Source organism: Miscanthus floridulus, chromosome 15, assembly GCF_019320115.1.
Source record: "Miscanthus floridulus cultivar M001 chromosome 15, ASM1932011v1, whole genome shotgun sequence".
Classification (NCBI taxonomy): domain Eukaryota; kingdom Viridiplantae; phylum Streptophyta; class Magnoliopsida; order Poales; family Poaceae; genus Miscanthus; species Miscanthus floridulus.
In genome coordinates, this window is record NC_089594.1 from 12,585,030 (window position 1) to 12,601,541 (window position 16,512).

A 16,512-nucleotide genomic window follows, 5' to 3' on the forward strand; every position below is an offset into this window, starting at 1 on the left:
TTTCTACCTATCCCTAGTATATACACTTTCAAGGTTGAACGGGCAAGAAAAAGATGTACCTCATGACATACCACCCTAGAGTATAGCAATATTCAACTTCATTATATGATTTATTTATGTGCTACAAAGCACAATAGCTTCAGAAGAGAAGGTGGATTGTGGGGACATATCCAAAAACTAGACATATCTGTATGTTTGTTAAACTCTTATAGTAATCCTGGCGACTTTGTTACATTCACATGTTAGTTATGTTTACGGCTTGAGTGGTATACTAAGTCTAGTTATTTTTACTGCTTGAGTGGTATACTAAGTCTGTCCTCAGCAGTAACAACTGCAAAGTTTATTGTCATAAGCTTATGACAGTCCCTGAAACTTTTGAAGCAAAATGCACCGCTATAGCAAGATTTGAAAAAGTGTCTTTGAATTCTGGAATGGGTACATGCTTCAGAGTTTTGTTTGTAATTAATTTCTACACTGAAGCTAACTAAAATTTTGTTTATCTTGTATCCTGACATGTAAATTCTGAGTTAGGCTTATAGTTCATCCAATACCACAAAATCACTGGCTCGATGAAACTGCTGTAGGCTTATACCACATATTGGCATAGTCCCAAAATATAGTCAAGTGTCATCACTGCAATGTTCTCATACCCGGACACTATATGATTGTTTATATTATAGAAAAAAAGGTCATCCTATTCCTATATAGAATATACCATGTGTTCATCGAAAGGAATACATGCATATCTTATACTTGTATGTCACATATATTTCCACTATTCCATACTAAATCAATTGAAAAAGGAAAAAAAAAGAACTGCCTTCTCTTGGGTTTGAAATCTGTTTCCTGTTTCTAGAACTTTTTGATTGGATGTGCTTAGTTCTGTTTCTTTGGGTATCTGGGATATGAAGGATTTAGCATTCCAAAGGCTTTCTGGCAAGGTGGTGAAAGGATATGTAGATATCAAGTTCTGTTTCTAGATCAACTATTTGATTGTCTGGGTTTTACTTCATAGGATGAAATAGTGGGAGCATCTTGATTTGATTGCCCGTTCCATTATTCTTCTTCTAGTTAATGCCAAACCAGCTGAAGTTAAGTGTTGATTGAAAACACATATAGGTTCTTAGGAGTATTTTTAGTGTATATGATGATGATTGTTCAGCAAAGTTCGCTCAAGTATAAGCAAATCCCCATTCCGCCCTATTTTTATTAAGACACATATGGTCTGCATTTTGTTTTTATGTCTGGATCTGAACAAATTAAGTAAACAACTTGCACTGCAGTTTCTAGATTCTCTGTACTCTACTATTCTTCTCTCTATGTTTGTTAACAGTGAGCATATATATATTTGTTAAGCAGCTGTTGCTTGGTGGATCTGTAGGGGTCTTCCAACCATGTGGCAGCAGTCTATTTTTTGGCTATTTTTGCCATCAGCTGCTGCTCTATGTTTGCTAAGCAGCTGTTGCTTTTTTTTTGCCAAATCTCCCCTCTCCTGTCCTCTCCTCTCCTTTGTTTTGCTGATGATGAAATTGTCCAAGTCCATACATTATATGGAATATGAGCTGATGATCAAGAACTTGTGAGTAACATGGCATCATTACCAGCCGCCCCTACATTACCTTCTCCTCTCTTCTCTGTTATGATGCCTTGATGCTCCAAGTTCATGATCAAATGATGATTGACATATTTTTTAGGCCTCTACTACTGCTACTACTCATTTTTATATTGTTGTTTTATAGGACTACTTTGGTTTATAGACCTTTTTGATTTCTTATACCTTCTCGCGTACCTAAAGCACACTTTCTTGCATCTATTAGAACACATCGTGAAATAATGTCACGGACACCAAACAGTGCAGCTCGATGCCCCAAGCATGATGAGAAGCCAACCTATGAGGAGCAAGCACTAGAGGACTAGCTTACTCAGGAGCAGTTCGATAATGAGTTAGAAAAGGATCTAGAAGTGATGCTTACTCAGGAGCAATGTGACGAGGAGGAAGGGGGAACAGAAGGAAGAGCAGGAGAGGCTGCTGAAGGTGAAGACGAAGAGGATGATGATGATGAGGACTCAGAAGAGGGATATGTAAGTCTCGAGGATCCTTTCCCACGTGAAGCCAGAAGGAGGCCAACGGAGGAAGATTTGGACAAGGATTTTGACCCGAACGAGGAGGTAGGGATAAAGCCTTAGCTTGTAAATTTTGCTAAAGCTTTGGTTGTGTTACCTCTGCTAACACTTTGACCTATCGTATATACAGGTCCCTCCTAAAACTCAAAAAAGACAACGTTGATGTCCGCGACATCTCGCCGGACAAGACGGAGTAGAGGAAAGGAGAGCAGAGGCAACAACCATAGAGACGGACATTAAGACCTCTGCTCCACAACCTCAAGACACAACCACGAACATGACTACCAAGCCAAAGAAGAAACGAAAGGATAGAAAAGCAAACCGATATCCAGATAAGGCATGCTATATAATAACAAAGGTCAGGCCAGTAGGGGAGATCCTTGAGCCGAAGGAATTTAGAGGACAATTCCATAATGCGATTGGGGCCCTAGTAAGAGATAAATTGAACCCATTAATCTCTAACTAGAAAGAGACACCAAAGAAGAAAAAGGATGAACTATGGGATAAGCAGCTGAAGCTCAATTTTAGATTTTCGGAGGGTAAGCAAGAACTGGTAAAAAATGCTTTCAAGATCATGGGAGAGTCATTCCGATGTTGGAGGTTGGAGCTCAACAAGAAGTATATCCAAAAGGGGTTAACTCACTTCAACGAGTTTGGCAACATAACTCCTAGTCAATAGGAGGAGCTCGTGGCTCAAAAGACTTCACCGGAGGTATTGGAGTTCAATGCCCATAACACTGAGCTAGCGAAGAGGAACAAACACCACCATCATCTAGGCCTCGGTGGCTACAATGACAAGGAAGAGCAGTTTAGGAAGATGGACGAAGAGGCTGCAACTTCTGGGAATATCGATGTGAAGAATTTGAAGGTATGCTTAAGGAATTGAATATATGCGAGGAGTACAGAATCATCTAGCGGTAATCTTAAGTTTGATAAGCCAGAGACCCAAGAGGCAGTATCAAGGATACTGAAATATGCCGAAGACAAGGAGAAGGGCTCATTCAATCTTTCCAGAGAGAGGGACGAGCTTAGCCTTGGCTTGGGAAACAAAGAGCACACATGTCACACTAGGGGGCTAGGGAAAAGGACGACCTAGAAGCACGGATTCGAAGAGGACATGCACATGTACAAGAAACATGGTAGAGACCAGGAGGCTAATCTTGAGCTCCAAGTGAAGGCTCTAGTTTCGAAGGCACTAGAGGAGCAAGGACTATCTATGGAGCCACGGACATTAATGGTGCCACCGAGAGAACTGGCATTAGTTGGCAGCCCTCCGGAAGTTCCTAGCAGCCAAGGTTCCTCTGTAGCCACAACCCCCATCGATCGCATACGGGAACCAACTAATTGCACCTTGGTGTTTCTCAATGGCCAGCATAACATTGTGATGGAGGTGGCAATGGGTGTGGCACATCCTCCTGGTGCCTTACACCACAATAATAAGATACCGTCGGACTACACTAGGGTCGAAGTGCATACCGTGAAGCCCAAGTTCATATAGTGGAGGATAGACTACGCAACTCCTGAGGGGCTAGTGTTACTCAGAGACATAATGGGGTAGTTCATCCTCTAGCACAAACAGGATATTATATTGACTGCTTCTTCGCCACCTCCCCCTCTCTCAAATTTGGAGCGAGTTGTTGAGGATGGGGAGATATTTTCACCGTCTCATGACCACCACATTCCTAAGATGCCACATTCTTCCCCACCTCCTAGCGAGCATGTGCCTGATAAGTCACAACCTTCTCTAGCTCATACTGAGCAAGTGCATGATGAGATGCTACAATCTTCTCAACAAGTGCAACCGATACATGAACAACGAGTGCCTCCTAAAGAAGGTGATGCACAAGAAGATGAGGACGTGCCTAAATGGGAATTTTGAAAGAAGCATCCAATCACCATAAGGTCAATTTATGTTCTGACAAAAGACGTCTCGTCGGTGCACAAGTGGTATGCCCATAACCAGTTCAAGCCTGAGAACCAAGTTAAAAAAAGTCCCAACATGGGCTTCTGAGGAGGCCGTCACTAGCAAAGTCCACCAAACAACAAAGAAGTATCCAAATGTTGTTGCCATCAAATGGTCAAAGGATTGCCCAAAAACATATGAAAGAGGCAAGCCCTTCCTACCAAATCAGGACATCCAACGCCTACCACTTTGAATGAGAAGGTTCCTTGATTGGTACTTGCGTGTTCTCCTAACGAGCATAGACCTCATACAAGCATGCTTCCCCACTGACACATTTGGAAGCCTAGCCAGGAAAATTATCTTTGACTTCAATGACATGCAGACATGCTTTCACCTCGGAGCAATGGAAATGAATCTAATTCGCACGTGGTGCCTGTAAGTCCTTGCCCTCCTGATATGATATGAATGTAATGTTTGGATTTTGTTGTAACTAACCCACACCGTGATTTGTAGAATGCAAGTGCATATTGTAAAACAAATGCCAAGTGTGAAAGCCGGGTATATAGACCCTCAAGCTATAGCACCAACAAATTTTAATTACCCTAGACAGTGGAAACTGGATACCAAAGAGCTAGCTGCTGGAAAGACCCTTCTGGAGAAAGAGGACATCCGTGCGAAGAAACTAAGGCAAGAGTCCCTTAAGGTTTCGGCATACATTGCCCTAGCTTTTAAAAATCTCCAACAGCACTCTACTATATGGCTATCATACAACTTCAAGTAAGTTCAACTCTATACTTAAAGCTTTGTTCGATATATTTTATTCGATGCAAAAGAGCTTATCTAGTTCTATGATTAAATTCATGCAGCAACCACTAGATTTGTATGGGCGTCGATGTCGGGAGGAGCATGGCATGGGTCTTTGATTCAATAGATAGGGACCCGGTGACATACAAAGACTTCATATCGATTCTCAAGACGTATACATATCGACAATCCTCATTAGCTTATATGTTTGTATACATACTTGTAACTTTCAGTTTTGGATACTAACAAGTTGCATTTGCTAAAATAATTCGAACAGGGCATTTAGGTTCTATATCAATAAACATCACGAAAGGCATGATCTAGTAAGAAAAGAAAGGCTGGCTATAAAAACATTATGTGTGGTAAGTATAACTTACTTTAGTACTCTATTACATGGCTGTCAAAAGCATTACTTAACATTTTCATATGCAAAACACACAGTACCCCAAGTAGAAGCCTGGGAGTGTATATTGTGGATACTATGTATATTCTATGATAAGTAACACCAGTGCTTACAGGAGACACCCCTTAAGGGTAAGTTTGAACCTCTTCACCCATAGTATAAAAACTTCGTACATGATATGAAATACTAAACCGAAACATGTTCTCTTGTAGTGGAAAGAAGAGAAAGAAATGAAAAGAGACCCATACAAGGATGATCAACTCTTAGAGCTCGTCGGCGACCTTTACAACTTCATATTGGACCAGATTGTACACGTCAAAGGCACCTACTATGACCGAGATTCTGACTTAGGTAGAAATCCTCAGTACCAATACATTCGTGAGAGTGAAAGGCTAGCTCTAGGCCGTTGATAACAATATGTATGGAATTTGACATTGGTCTTACTTTGTGGGACGGTCTGGACTTGTGAATTATGTCTATTTAATGATGGATTGTATATATACTTGTGAATTAGACTTGTAATATTAGTTTATATAATGCTCTTGTACTTGTGGTCAGATTTGAATTTTATATATATATATATATATATATATATATATATATATATATATATATATATATATATATATATATATATATATATATATTCCGGTGAAATTTGATTTTTTTTTGGCGAAAAATGTACTGTAGGGGCGGTTCAGAGACTGAACCGCCCCTATAAACAAATATTATAGGGGCGGCTGGTACTATAGCCACCCCTACAAATTGATTTATATGGGCGGCTGATAACACCAGCCGGCTCTACAAATCAATTTGTAAGGGAGGTCTGGGAACCGTCCCTACAAATGCATGATTTGTAGAGACGGTATGGTAGGGGCGGTTGGCCGAGCCGCCTCTACAAAGCCTCACCAGCCACCTCTAGAAACCATTCCTGTAGTAGTGTTTTTTCTTTTTCTCTTATAATAAAAGATCAAAAGTAAATAATAACTATAATATTACAGGTCTTTAAACCAGGGATGTTTCACTAATAAATATAAATAAATATTCTCACCACTAAGTTGTTGACTTAGTTTTGTTAGAACCTAGAGCAGCCATTGGTCAACTAATCAAACCACGAACTGAAACTTTGAGCAGTTTGTTATTCAATGTAATTTCAATCTAAATAATAAATATATCTCCAAGTTGTATGTATATACCAGTGCAATTCGTGATCAGGGTTGGAACTCGATAATTTAACTCTACCAACAAATGGATATTATGATAATTAAGTTATGATATATTTATGAGTAAATATTTAAATAATAAATATGTCTCCAAGCTACACGCATACACCAGTGCAATCCGCGATGATGGCTGGACCTTGATATTTTAACTCTACCAACAAACCAATATTGTGAAAATCAAAGTTATGATATATTTGTGACTAAATATTTATGTGCCTTATAACAGAAAAAAGATCTATCATGGTAGTATTTTAATTTGATATAGACTTAATGCCGTAGGAGTGTAGGACATTGTCATATTATTGCTAACCTTAACGTATATTATGGATGTCATGATCATCATAAAATAAAATATAGTTTTAAAATTTCAAGGAAATGGTAAAATATAAATAGATATGTAACATTCTCTTCTCACTAGTAGAGAACAGACCTTTGATCCTCGGTCAAAATGGGCTCTAGTCCCAGAATTTTTTGCCCCCGGGACTAGAAATACCTTTAGTCCCGGTTGGTGGCTCCAACCGGGACTAAAGGTTCCTGCCCAACGGCTACTGCGCCAGACAGAGGTGGCAGGGACCTTTAGTCCCGGTTGGAGCCACCAACCGGGACTAAAGGTATACTTTTACTCCCGGTTGGTGGCTCCAACCGGGAGTAAAGGTCTACTCCCGGGCCGTGGCTGCGCCCGGGGTTGGAAAGTTACCTTTAGTCCCGATTGGATCTATCAACCGGGACTAAATGTTCTCCCTTTATAAATCGGCCGTCTCCTCCTTCCTCCCCGAGCCCGAGCTCAGCACATTTTGAAGCTCATTGCAGTAGTGTTCTTGCTTCCTCCCTCCCTCCATTGTTCCTCCATCCATTCTTCGATTCCTCCGTCGATTCTTCAGTTGTAAAGGTTACCAATCTCATACTCTCATTTTTTACCATTTTCTTATACCATTTTATTCACTATATATATTTATGGTTCTTTATTGTGGTTTTTTTTCATTTGTAAGCAATTTGAGCTCAAAATCACTTTAAGCTTGCATATTTACATGAAAGAAGGTTAAAGTATATATAAATATAAAGTTAAAAAATAGTTAGAAAATTATAGCAAATCCTTACTAGTTGAACTTGCGGACCGTGTTCAGGTCGGCGAGGATGTTCTCTGCCGAGCGGTAACGGACGTCAAGGAGGAGCTTTGATTCTACGAGGGAGAGCGATAACGGTCGTGGAAGACCGTGTTCCCTTCCTCGTAGAATCGGAGCTCTTCCTTGACCAAGTACGGTGCCGTCCGGTGGAGAAATCCTCGCCGAGCTGATCACGTAAGCAAGGTCAACTAGTACGGATGGTTATTTATTCACATGTCCCGATATCGTCGTAGTAGTCTGTCAATCACCGTACCTAAACGTAGTATATATAAATAAAAACTTAGAAAATAGTTAGAAAATTATAGAAAATCCGTACTAGTTGAACTTGCGGACCGTGTTCAGCTCGGCAAGCATGTTCTCTGTCGAGCGGTAACGGACATCAAGGAGGAGCTTTGATTCTACGAGGGAGAGCGACAACGGTCGTGGGAGACCGTGTTCCCTTCCTCATAGAATCGGAGCTCTTCCTTGACCAAGTACGGTGCTGTCCGGTGGAGAAATGCTCGCCGAGATGATCACGTAAGCAAGGTCAACTAGTACGGATGGTTATTTATTCACACGTCCCGATATCGTCGTAGTAGTCTGTTATGTGTGTACATTCCCATTCTTCTGTTAATTTGCGGAAATATCATATGAATTACTTACCTGCCGCAGTAAAAGACGAGAACACAATGACCATTAAAAATATCATTGTTTAGAGATCTAGATAATTTTATAGTTTGTTAATTTTATTTGTTTATAAAAGAAGAAATTTATAGTGTATTAAAAAATGAGTATAGAGAGTAGATGGCAACTGCTTCCGGGTCCTCGGCCTCTCATGGGTTTCCAAAGCGACTTAGGCCGGGCCTTCCTCTCATTCCATGCGGCAAGTGTCGTGATGAGATGAAGATTGTGATGGAGTACCGAGTGAAGAAGGAGGGTCCCAACAAGGATCGTATCTTCTACAAGTGTCCGGATCGCAATGTGAGTTATTTTATCGTATTTAATGATTATGGTTAGTTTATACCTATTTTCATGATGGTTGTGATTAAAGTTCTAGTTTTTTGTTTTAATTTCAGTGGGATGGCAGTGGACGATGTTCAGGCTTCTACTGGGAGGAAGAGTATGTTGAACTCGTGCAAAAATATCTTGCACAACAGGCAGATACGGCGGCTAATGAGGCAGTGATCCAGCCGAAGAAGCCCAAAGATGTTGCACAATCGGGGGATCTGTCTGTTTTAGTTGAGATTGGTCGCGAAATCCTTGTGCTCCTGAAATGTATTTTAGCTTTAGTTCTTTTAGTGGTAGTTGGGATTGTCTACATTGTAGCGATGCTTTCATAAATTTGTATCTTTTGTGGTGGCATGCATGTTGTATAAATAATTAATTATGATCTAGGTTTTAATATGATATTTATGTCATGTAATGCAGATGAGCCGTCATTGGATGTATAATGCTGATCGCCGCTCACAAGAGTTCATTGACGGCGTGCATTCTTTATTACGTGCGGCCGAGACAAACAAACGCGACGGTTTCATGTGCTGCCCATGTGCCATATGTAAGAATACGGTGGAATATCCTTGCTCAAGGACTCTTTATTCACACTTGTTCAAGTCGGGTTTCATGCCAAACTATATTTGTTGGACAAAGCACGGAGAAACCGGTGTTGTAATGGAAGAAGATGAAGAAGAACAATGGGACGACAATGATATTATTCCTGATGGTGCGTGCTTCAATGATACTGCAATGGGAGAAGCTGAAGAAGAGGTAGCCGCAGAAGATGAGCCGGCTGATGATCTTTGTCAGGTCATTCATGATGCACAAAGAGAATGTGAAAGTGAAAAGGAGAAGATCAAGTTCGAGCGGATGCTAGAAGATCACAAGAAATTGTTGTACCCAACTTGTGATGCAGGGCAGAAAAAGTTGGGAACCACACTAGAATTGCTGCAATGGAAGGCAAAGAATGGTGTATCTGACAAGGGATTTGGAGAGTTACTAAAAATCCAAAAGAAGATGCTTCCGAAGTACAATGAATTGCCCGCCACTACCTACGAAGCAAAACAAGTTGTCTGTCCTATGGGGCTAGAAATAGAGAAGATACATGCATGTCCTAATGACTGCATCCTATACCGTGGCAAAGAGTACGAGAAATTGGATGCATGCCCGGTATGCCATGCGTCGCGGTATAAGATCAGGCGAGATGACCCTGGTGATGTTGAGGGCGAACGTCCACGTAAGAAAATCCCTGCCAAGGTTATGTGGTATGCTCCTATAATACCACGCTTGAAACGTCTGTTCAGAAACAAAGAACATGCAAAATTGTTACGATGGCACAAAGAAGACCGTAAGGTAGACAATATGTTGAGACACCCTGCTGATGGGTCCCAGTGGAGAGCAATCGATAGAGAATTCCCGGAGTTTGCAAATGACGCAAGAAACTTAAGGTTTGCTTTAAGTACAGATGGTATCAATCCTTTTGGAGAGCAGAACAGTAGTCATAGCACTTGGCCTGTTACTCTAAGTATCTACAACATTCCTCCTTGGTTATGCATGAAGCGGAAGTTCATTATGATGCCTGTGCTCATCCAAGGCCCGAAGCAACCTGGCAATGACATCGATGTGTACCTGAGACCACTTATTGATGAACTTCTCATTTTGTGGAATAAAGAAGGTGTACGTGTGTGGGATGAGTACAAACAGGAACACTTTGATCTGCGAGCATTGTTGTTCGTAACAATCAATGATTGGCCTGCTCTAAGTAATCTTTCAGGACAGTCAAACAAGGGATATAATGCATGCACACACTGCTTCGGTGATATTAGAGGTGTATTCTTGAAAAAATGTCGAAAGGTCGTATACCTTGGCCATCGTCGATTTCTTCCTGCAAATCACCCCGTAAGAAAGAAAGGTAAGCATTTTAAAGGGAAAGCAGACCACCTGACCAAGCCTCGCAACCGAACCGGTGAGGATGTACTCGATATGGTCAATGATGTGAAAGTCGTCTTTGGAAAAGGACATGGAAGCCAACCTATTCCGAAAGACGCTAACGGTCACGCACCCATGTGGAAGAAAAAGTCCATATTTTGGGACCTACCCTATTGGCAAGTCCTGGAGGTCCGTAGCTCGATCGACGTGATGCACCTGACGAAGAATCTTTGTGTGAACCTGCTAGGCTTTATGGGTGTGTATGGAAAGCCTAAGGACACATTTGAAGCACGACAGGACCTGCGTTGTTTGAGAGAAAGAGACAACCTGCATCCAGAGAAGACAGATGATGGACGCCATTACTTACGTCCTGCTAGCTACACTCTAAGCAAAGAGGAGAAGGAAATCATGTTTGAATGCTTAAACAACATCAAGGTACCATCTGGATTCTCCTCGAATATAAAGGGTATTATAAATGTGACAGAGAAGAAATTCTGTAACTTAAAGTCCCATGACTGTCACGTTCTCATGACGCAATTACTTCCAGTTGCATTAAGAGGAATTCTACCTCCAAATGTACGTCTAGCCACCGTAAAGCTATGTGCATTCCTCAATGCAATTTCTCAGAAGGCAATTGATCCAACTGATCTAGCTAAACTACAGAATGATGTGGTTCAATGTCTCGTCAGCTTTGAGTTAGTGTTCCCTCCTTCCTTCTTTGATATTATGACACACCTCCTAGTTCACCTAGTCAAGGAGATTTTCACTCTCGGTCCTGTGTTCCTACACAACATGTTCCCCTTAGAGAGATTCATGGGAGTCCTAAAGAAATATGTTCACAACCGTGCTTGCCCAGAAGGAAGCATCGCCAAGGGCTATGGAACAGAAGAGGTCATTGAGTTCTGTGTTGACTTTATTCCCGACCTTGACTCGATTGGTGTTCCTGAATCGAGACATGAGGGGAGACTAAGCGGAAAGGGGACACTAGGGAGGAAAACATATATTGGTACAGATGATGATTATTTCAATAAAGCGCACTACACAGTTCTACAGAACTCCTCTTTGGTAGATCCGTATATTGAGACACACAAGGATCTCTTACGATCCGAGTTTCCAGGCAAGACTGAAGCTTGGATTACGCATAAGCACATGGAAACTTTCGGCGGTTGGTTGCGAAAAAAATGTCAAGGTGATGAGAGCATCCATGAGCAACTGTATTTATTGGCTATGCAACCATCATGGCATATCGTCACATACAAAGGGTACGAGATAAATGGGAACATATTCTACACAGTAGCCCAAGATAAAAGGAGTACCAACCAAAACAGTGGTGTCCGCATAGATGCCACAGACCCGAATGGGAATAAGCAGACATATTATGGACGCATAGATGAAATATGGGAACTAGAATATGCACCTACTTTGAAGATCCCATTGTTCAAGTGCCAATGGGTCAAGGTGACCGGAGGCGAAGTAACAGTAGACAACGAGTATGGAATGACAACAGTAGACCTTAGTAATATTGGGTACAAAGACGAACCATTCGTCCTTGCCAAGGATGTGAATCAGGTGTTCTATGTCAATGATATGTCTACCAAACCAAAAAGAGGGAAAAACGATAATGACTCAACCAAAGAGCCAAAGCGCCACATAGTTCTTTCAGGGAAAAGAGTCATCGTGGGAATTGAGGACAAGTCGGACATGTCAGAAGAATATGAAAAGGATGACCGAATTCCGCCCTTCAAAGTGAACAAAGACCCTAGCATCTTGGTAAATGATGAGGACACTCCATGGTTACGAAGCGATCATAACCAAGGGACATACGTAAAGAAGAAGTTCACTGCTGTGCCCACTTGATGATATAGTGATTTAATATAGTGTGTGTTTGAGATATTATGTAATAATTGTGAATTCAGATGTTTATTATGTCATATTTCAAATTAAATCAATGTTTGATTTGGTGGGATTTCTCTCTCAAAAAGGTAAATTAGGATACTGAGTGATGAAAAATTAAAATATTAACGTTAAAATGATGTGAAAACAAATTTCCTGTCCAAAACCAATAATTTTAATAATTTTAATTAAACACTACATTTTTGCATTAACGAAATAATAAATATTAGTTACATTATGTTTTATAATTCTAACAAAAAATAAAAAAGTTAGGTTATCGATTTTTCCTATGTGCAATAAACAAAAATAAAATTCATATTTTTAACAAAATAATTTTATGCCTTTTATTTAATTTACTATGTATTTAATAAAAACTATTGCATTTCTATTGTATTTAACAAGACTATTGCTTAAAACAGGCGGGAAACGAAACTGCAGGCCACCTTTACTCCCGGGTGGGAAGCCCACCCGGGAGTAAAGGTGGGCTGCAGTTTCGTGGCCCGCCAAAAAAAAGCCTTTACTCCCGGTGCGTGTTACCAACCGGGAGTAAAGGTATACCTTTACTCCCGGTTGGTAACACGCACCGGGAGTAAAGGCACCTTTACTCCCGGTTGGTAATACGCACCGGGAGTAAAGGGTTTTTACTCCCGGTTGGTGGCTGGCACCGGGAGTAATTCTCCTCTGCTATATAACCTCCAGCGCCTGGCAGATCGATCTACTCGTCTTCTTCCTCGTCGAACACCGCCGCCCTCTTCTTCGACCTCGCGCCGCGTCCGTTCGCCTTCCGTGACACCAGCGCCGCCGTCTTCTTCCTCGTGCGGCCTCCACCGCGCGCGCCCGTGCCCCTCCTCCGCGCTTGCCCGTGGCCCTCCACCGCGCCCTCCTCCGCGCCCGAGGCCCTCCACCGCGCGTTGCCCCACCGCGCCGGCCCGAGGCCCTCCAGTACGTACACTGCCGAGCTTCGAGGTGATATATTCGTCGATCTCTTTGTACATTCGTCCGAGCCCTCCACTGCCGAGTTATAGATCACGTCGAAAACTACAACTTTGGTGTAAGCCATGTCAACGGTCGAGGTCGATTGAAAATTCCAAATTTTGAATCACAAAATCTATAGAAACTAAAAATGAATATTTGGAACTCTAAATGATTTTAAATAAAAACATATCTTAAGGCAAGTTTTGAATATTTGGAACTCTAAATGACAAGTATAATTAAGGATCACCAATGAAATTACTTTAGAAATTAATTAGATCGATGTAAATCCATGGCTTGTATAATAAACACGCTATATATTATTTGGAAACAACGCTACGAACCATCCGCTAATGATCCAGCCCATCAACCGCCATATATTCATCACTATATGATATGCCATTATTTTAAGATGCAGTTTCAATAGAAGAATTTTTTCTATCTTCATAGATCAATGTTTGTTAACGAAATTTTATCCAAATATATTCATGTAGGGTCTTTTTTTTTGAAGGATTTGTTGTAGGATATATAATGGTCAAATAGGAACTCAATTTTGATACCCAGTTTATAAACTAAGCGTTTTTTAGTTTATCAAAAATATCACATGTTTCTTCATTTGTGAACTTTGAATATACAGATATAATATATTAATGTTGCTAAAGTAATATGAGCATTACATATTTTTTTCCGGGAAGACTATCTTCAAACTTTATATCATAGCATCAGAGATCGCCTGTAGAAGAAGAAAATAAATTCTTATCATTTCGGAAATAGTAATGGTTATATGAGCAATAGACACGTATACTTACATTTCATAATGGCTTATACTTATATTATTAACATAGAATTTTCTCATATGATGAATGACTACATGGTTGATCACATGGTACATAGGATCACAACATCACGCACCGACACCGCCCCGGCCCGCCTCACGTCGTCGTCGTCGTCAGCACGCCGGCCCGCCTCACGTCATCGTCGTCAGCACACCGGCCACCGCGCCGACACGTATATATACGTCATTTGTATTCATATGCATTTCGTCCATGCGTTTCTATGTATACGGCGGAGCACCGCCGCCCTCGTTCACCCATGTGTACAGACATATATACGGCGGAGTGGAGCACCGCCACTCTTGTCACACCGCCCTTTCTCGTGCCCTAATTCGCCCTAGTACCGACGTAGTTCGTCCTAGTGTGGCGAATTGCGTCCGTGATCGAGGGGCAAGATTTAATAATGCATATTGTTTGTAGATTTTACGCATGTAATAAGCAAAGATTTGACGTACTATATATTGGTTTTGTTTTTTGAAGCTAGATGGCCGACCCAAGAAATATGGATGAGGAGGAGTTGATGATGAATTTGATCAATACTGGCACTCAAGTTGCCGGCGATGATGGTGCTAAAAATAACGTGCAAGAGGATGTAGATGACGGGAGTCAGTACTTAGCTCTTGAACAAAATGAGCAACAACATATTGGCCAAGTATATATTTTTTATTATTAGCTATATATATATATTATCATATGTCTTATGTGTGCTCATGACATTAAAAATAATGTTTATGTTTTGTAGCCCTCTGGATCGACATCAACAACTACAACGAAGAGTAAAAATGTTCGAGGTCCCAAAAAGCCATTGGAGGGTCGCTTCATCATCTCGGAGTTCAATGTGGATACAGGAGAACCGGGGGGGCCGAATAAAATGAAATTTGTGCACCACTGTGGTTACCTTGTACGGGACCGGCTCCCGATTAGTACCCGTGAATGGAAGAAGAAGACCAATGCTCCTCATATCAGTTTTGTCTCCGATCGTGACAAGGCGTTAATTTGGAATGATGTCTTGGTACATTTCACGCTCCAAACAGATGATTATGATGATATAATAGATGGTGATGAATTGAAGGAGCGAGTTAGGGATTGGGCAATGAAGAAGATGGCCACCCAGTTTCAGACTTGGAAGAAACACCTATACACGACGTATGTCAAGAAGAATATAGCACCAGATTTTACTGTCCCAGGCCCGATCTCAAAGCAGAGGCCCTATTGGGATGAGTTTGTACAGTACAAGACTTCAGAAGAGGGTGTGAGTCGGGTGATAAAGAACCAACGTAATGCCCAACAGAAGACATACCACCATACCTTGGGATCAGGTGGCTACCCGACTGCCATTAAGAAGTGGAACAAAATGGAAGCAGACCTTCTTGCCAAGGGTATCAGACCAGAATCACTCGAGTGGGGAGAACGTGCAAAGAATTGGTTTTTCGCTCATGGGGGAACACTAGACCAGGAGACAGGGAAGTGCGTTTATGGCGCAAGACTGCAAGAAGCAGCAGAAAGATTGTTTTATGCTCAGAGAGCTGCTGCTAGTGGTGCGTTCAGGCCCAACAGAGAGAAGGATGAGCTGACATACGCCATCGGGACTATTGAACATGGTGGCCGAACTAGAGGCAAAGGAAGTGTCTCGTGGGAGCATGGATTCCCTCAGGACAGACCTTCCTATAGAAGTCGCCAGAGAAAGAAGGAAGAAGAGGCACACCGGCTCCAGAGGTTGGAGGAAGCGGTGCGTGAAGCACAGGAGCGGGAAAAAAACCTTGAAGCGAGAATGCAGGAGGAAATCAAAAGGCAAGTGCAAATAGCAGTGAGTGCAAGCAAGCAGGCATCAGAGCCAGGAATCAACATTAGCCAATCTGTTCAGTTGAAAAGCAGCTGCGCTTCCACGGAGATACCAAATCAAGGGGACACAGGACTGCGCTTCCCTGTGGATGACGTCACTGAACCTTGTACAACGTGTGAGCTACACATTCCGAAGGAGAATTCCACAATCAAGGTGGCTATCGGTCTTGTTAATCCTATCGACCGAACCAAGACACCAAGGATTCATGGGAATATAATCCAAGAAGGATATGCCACCATCTCGGTAGATAAAGCTGAAAAAGGTTTTAGTGATTTGCCTCTTGACATTCCTGGAGGTGATGGCGAGAAGACTCTAGGAGAAGCGGAGAAGACATTCATTCTATGGCGCAAGCGCTACATCATCATTCCAGGGATGTCGGCTCCACCTCCTTCTGAACTACCTCACCATAGGTACGTGCGGATGAAAACACTACATCATTAATTTGTATTGGCTTAAATAATTAACAATCTGCTCATAATAATATGTCAT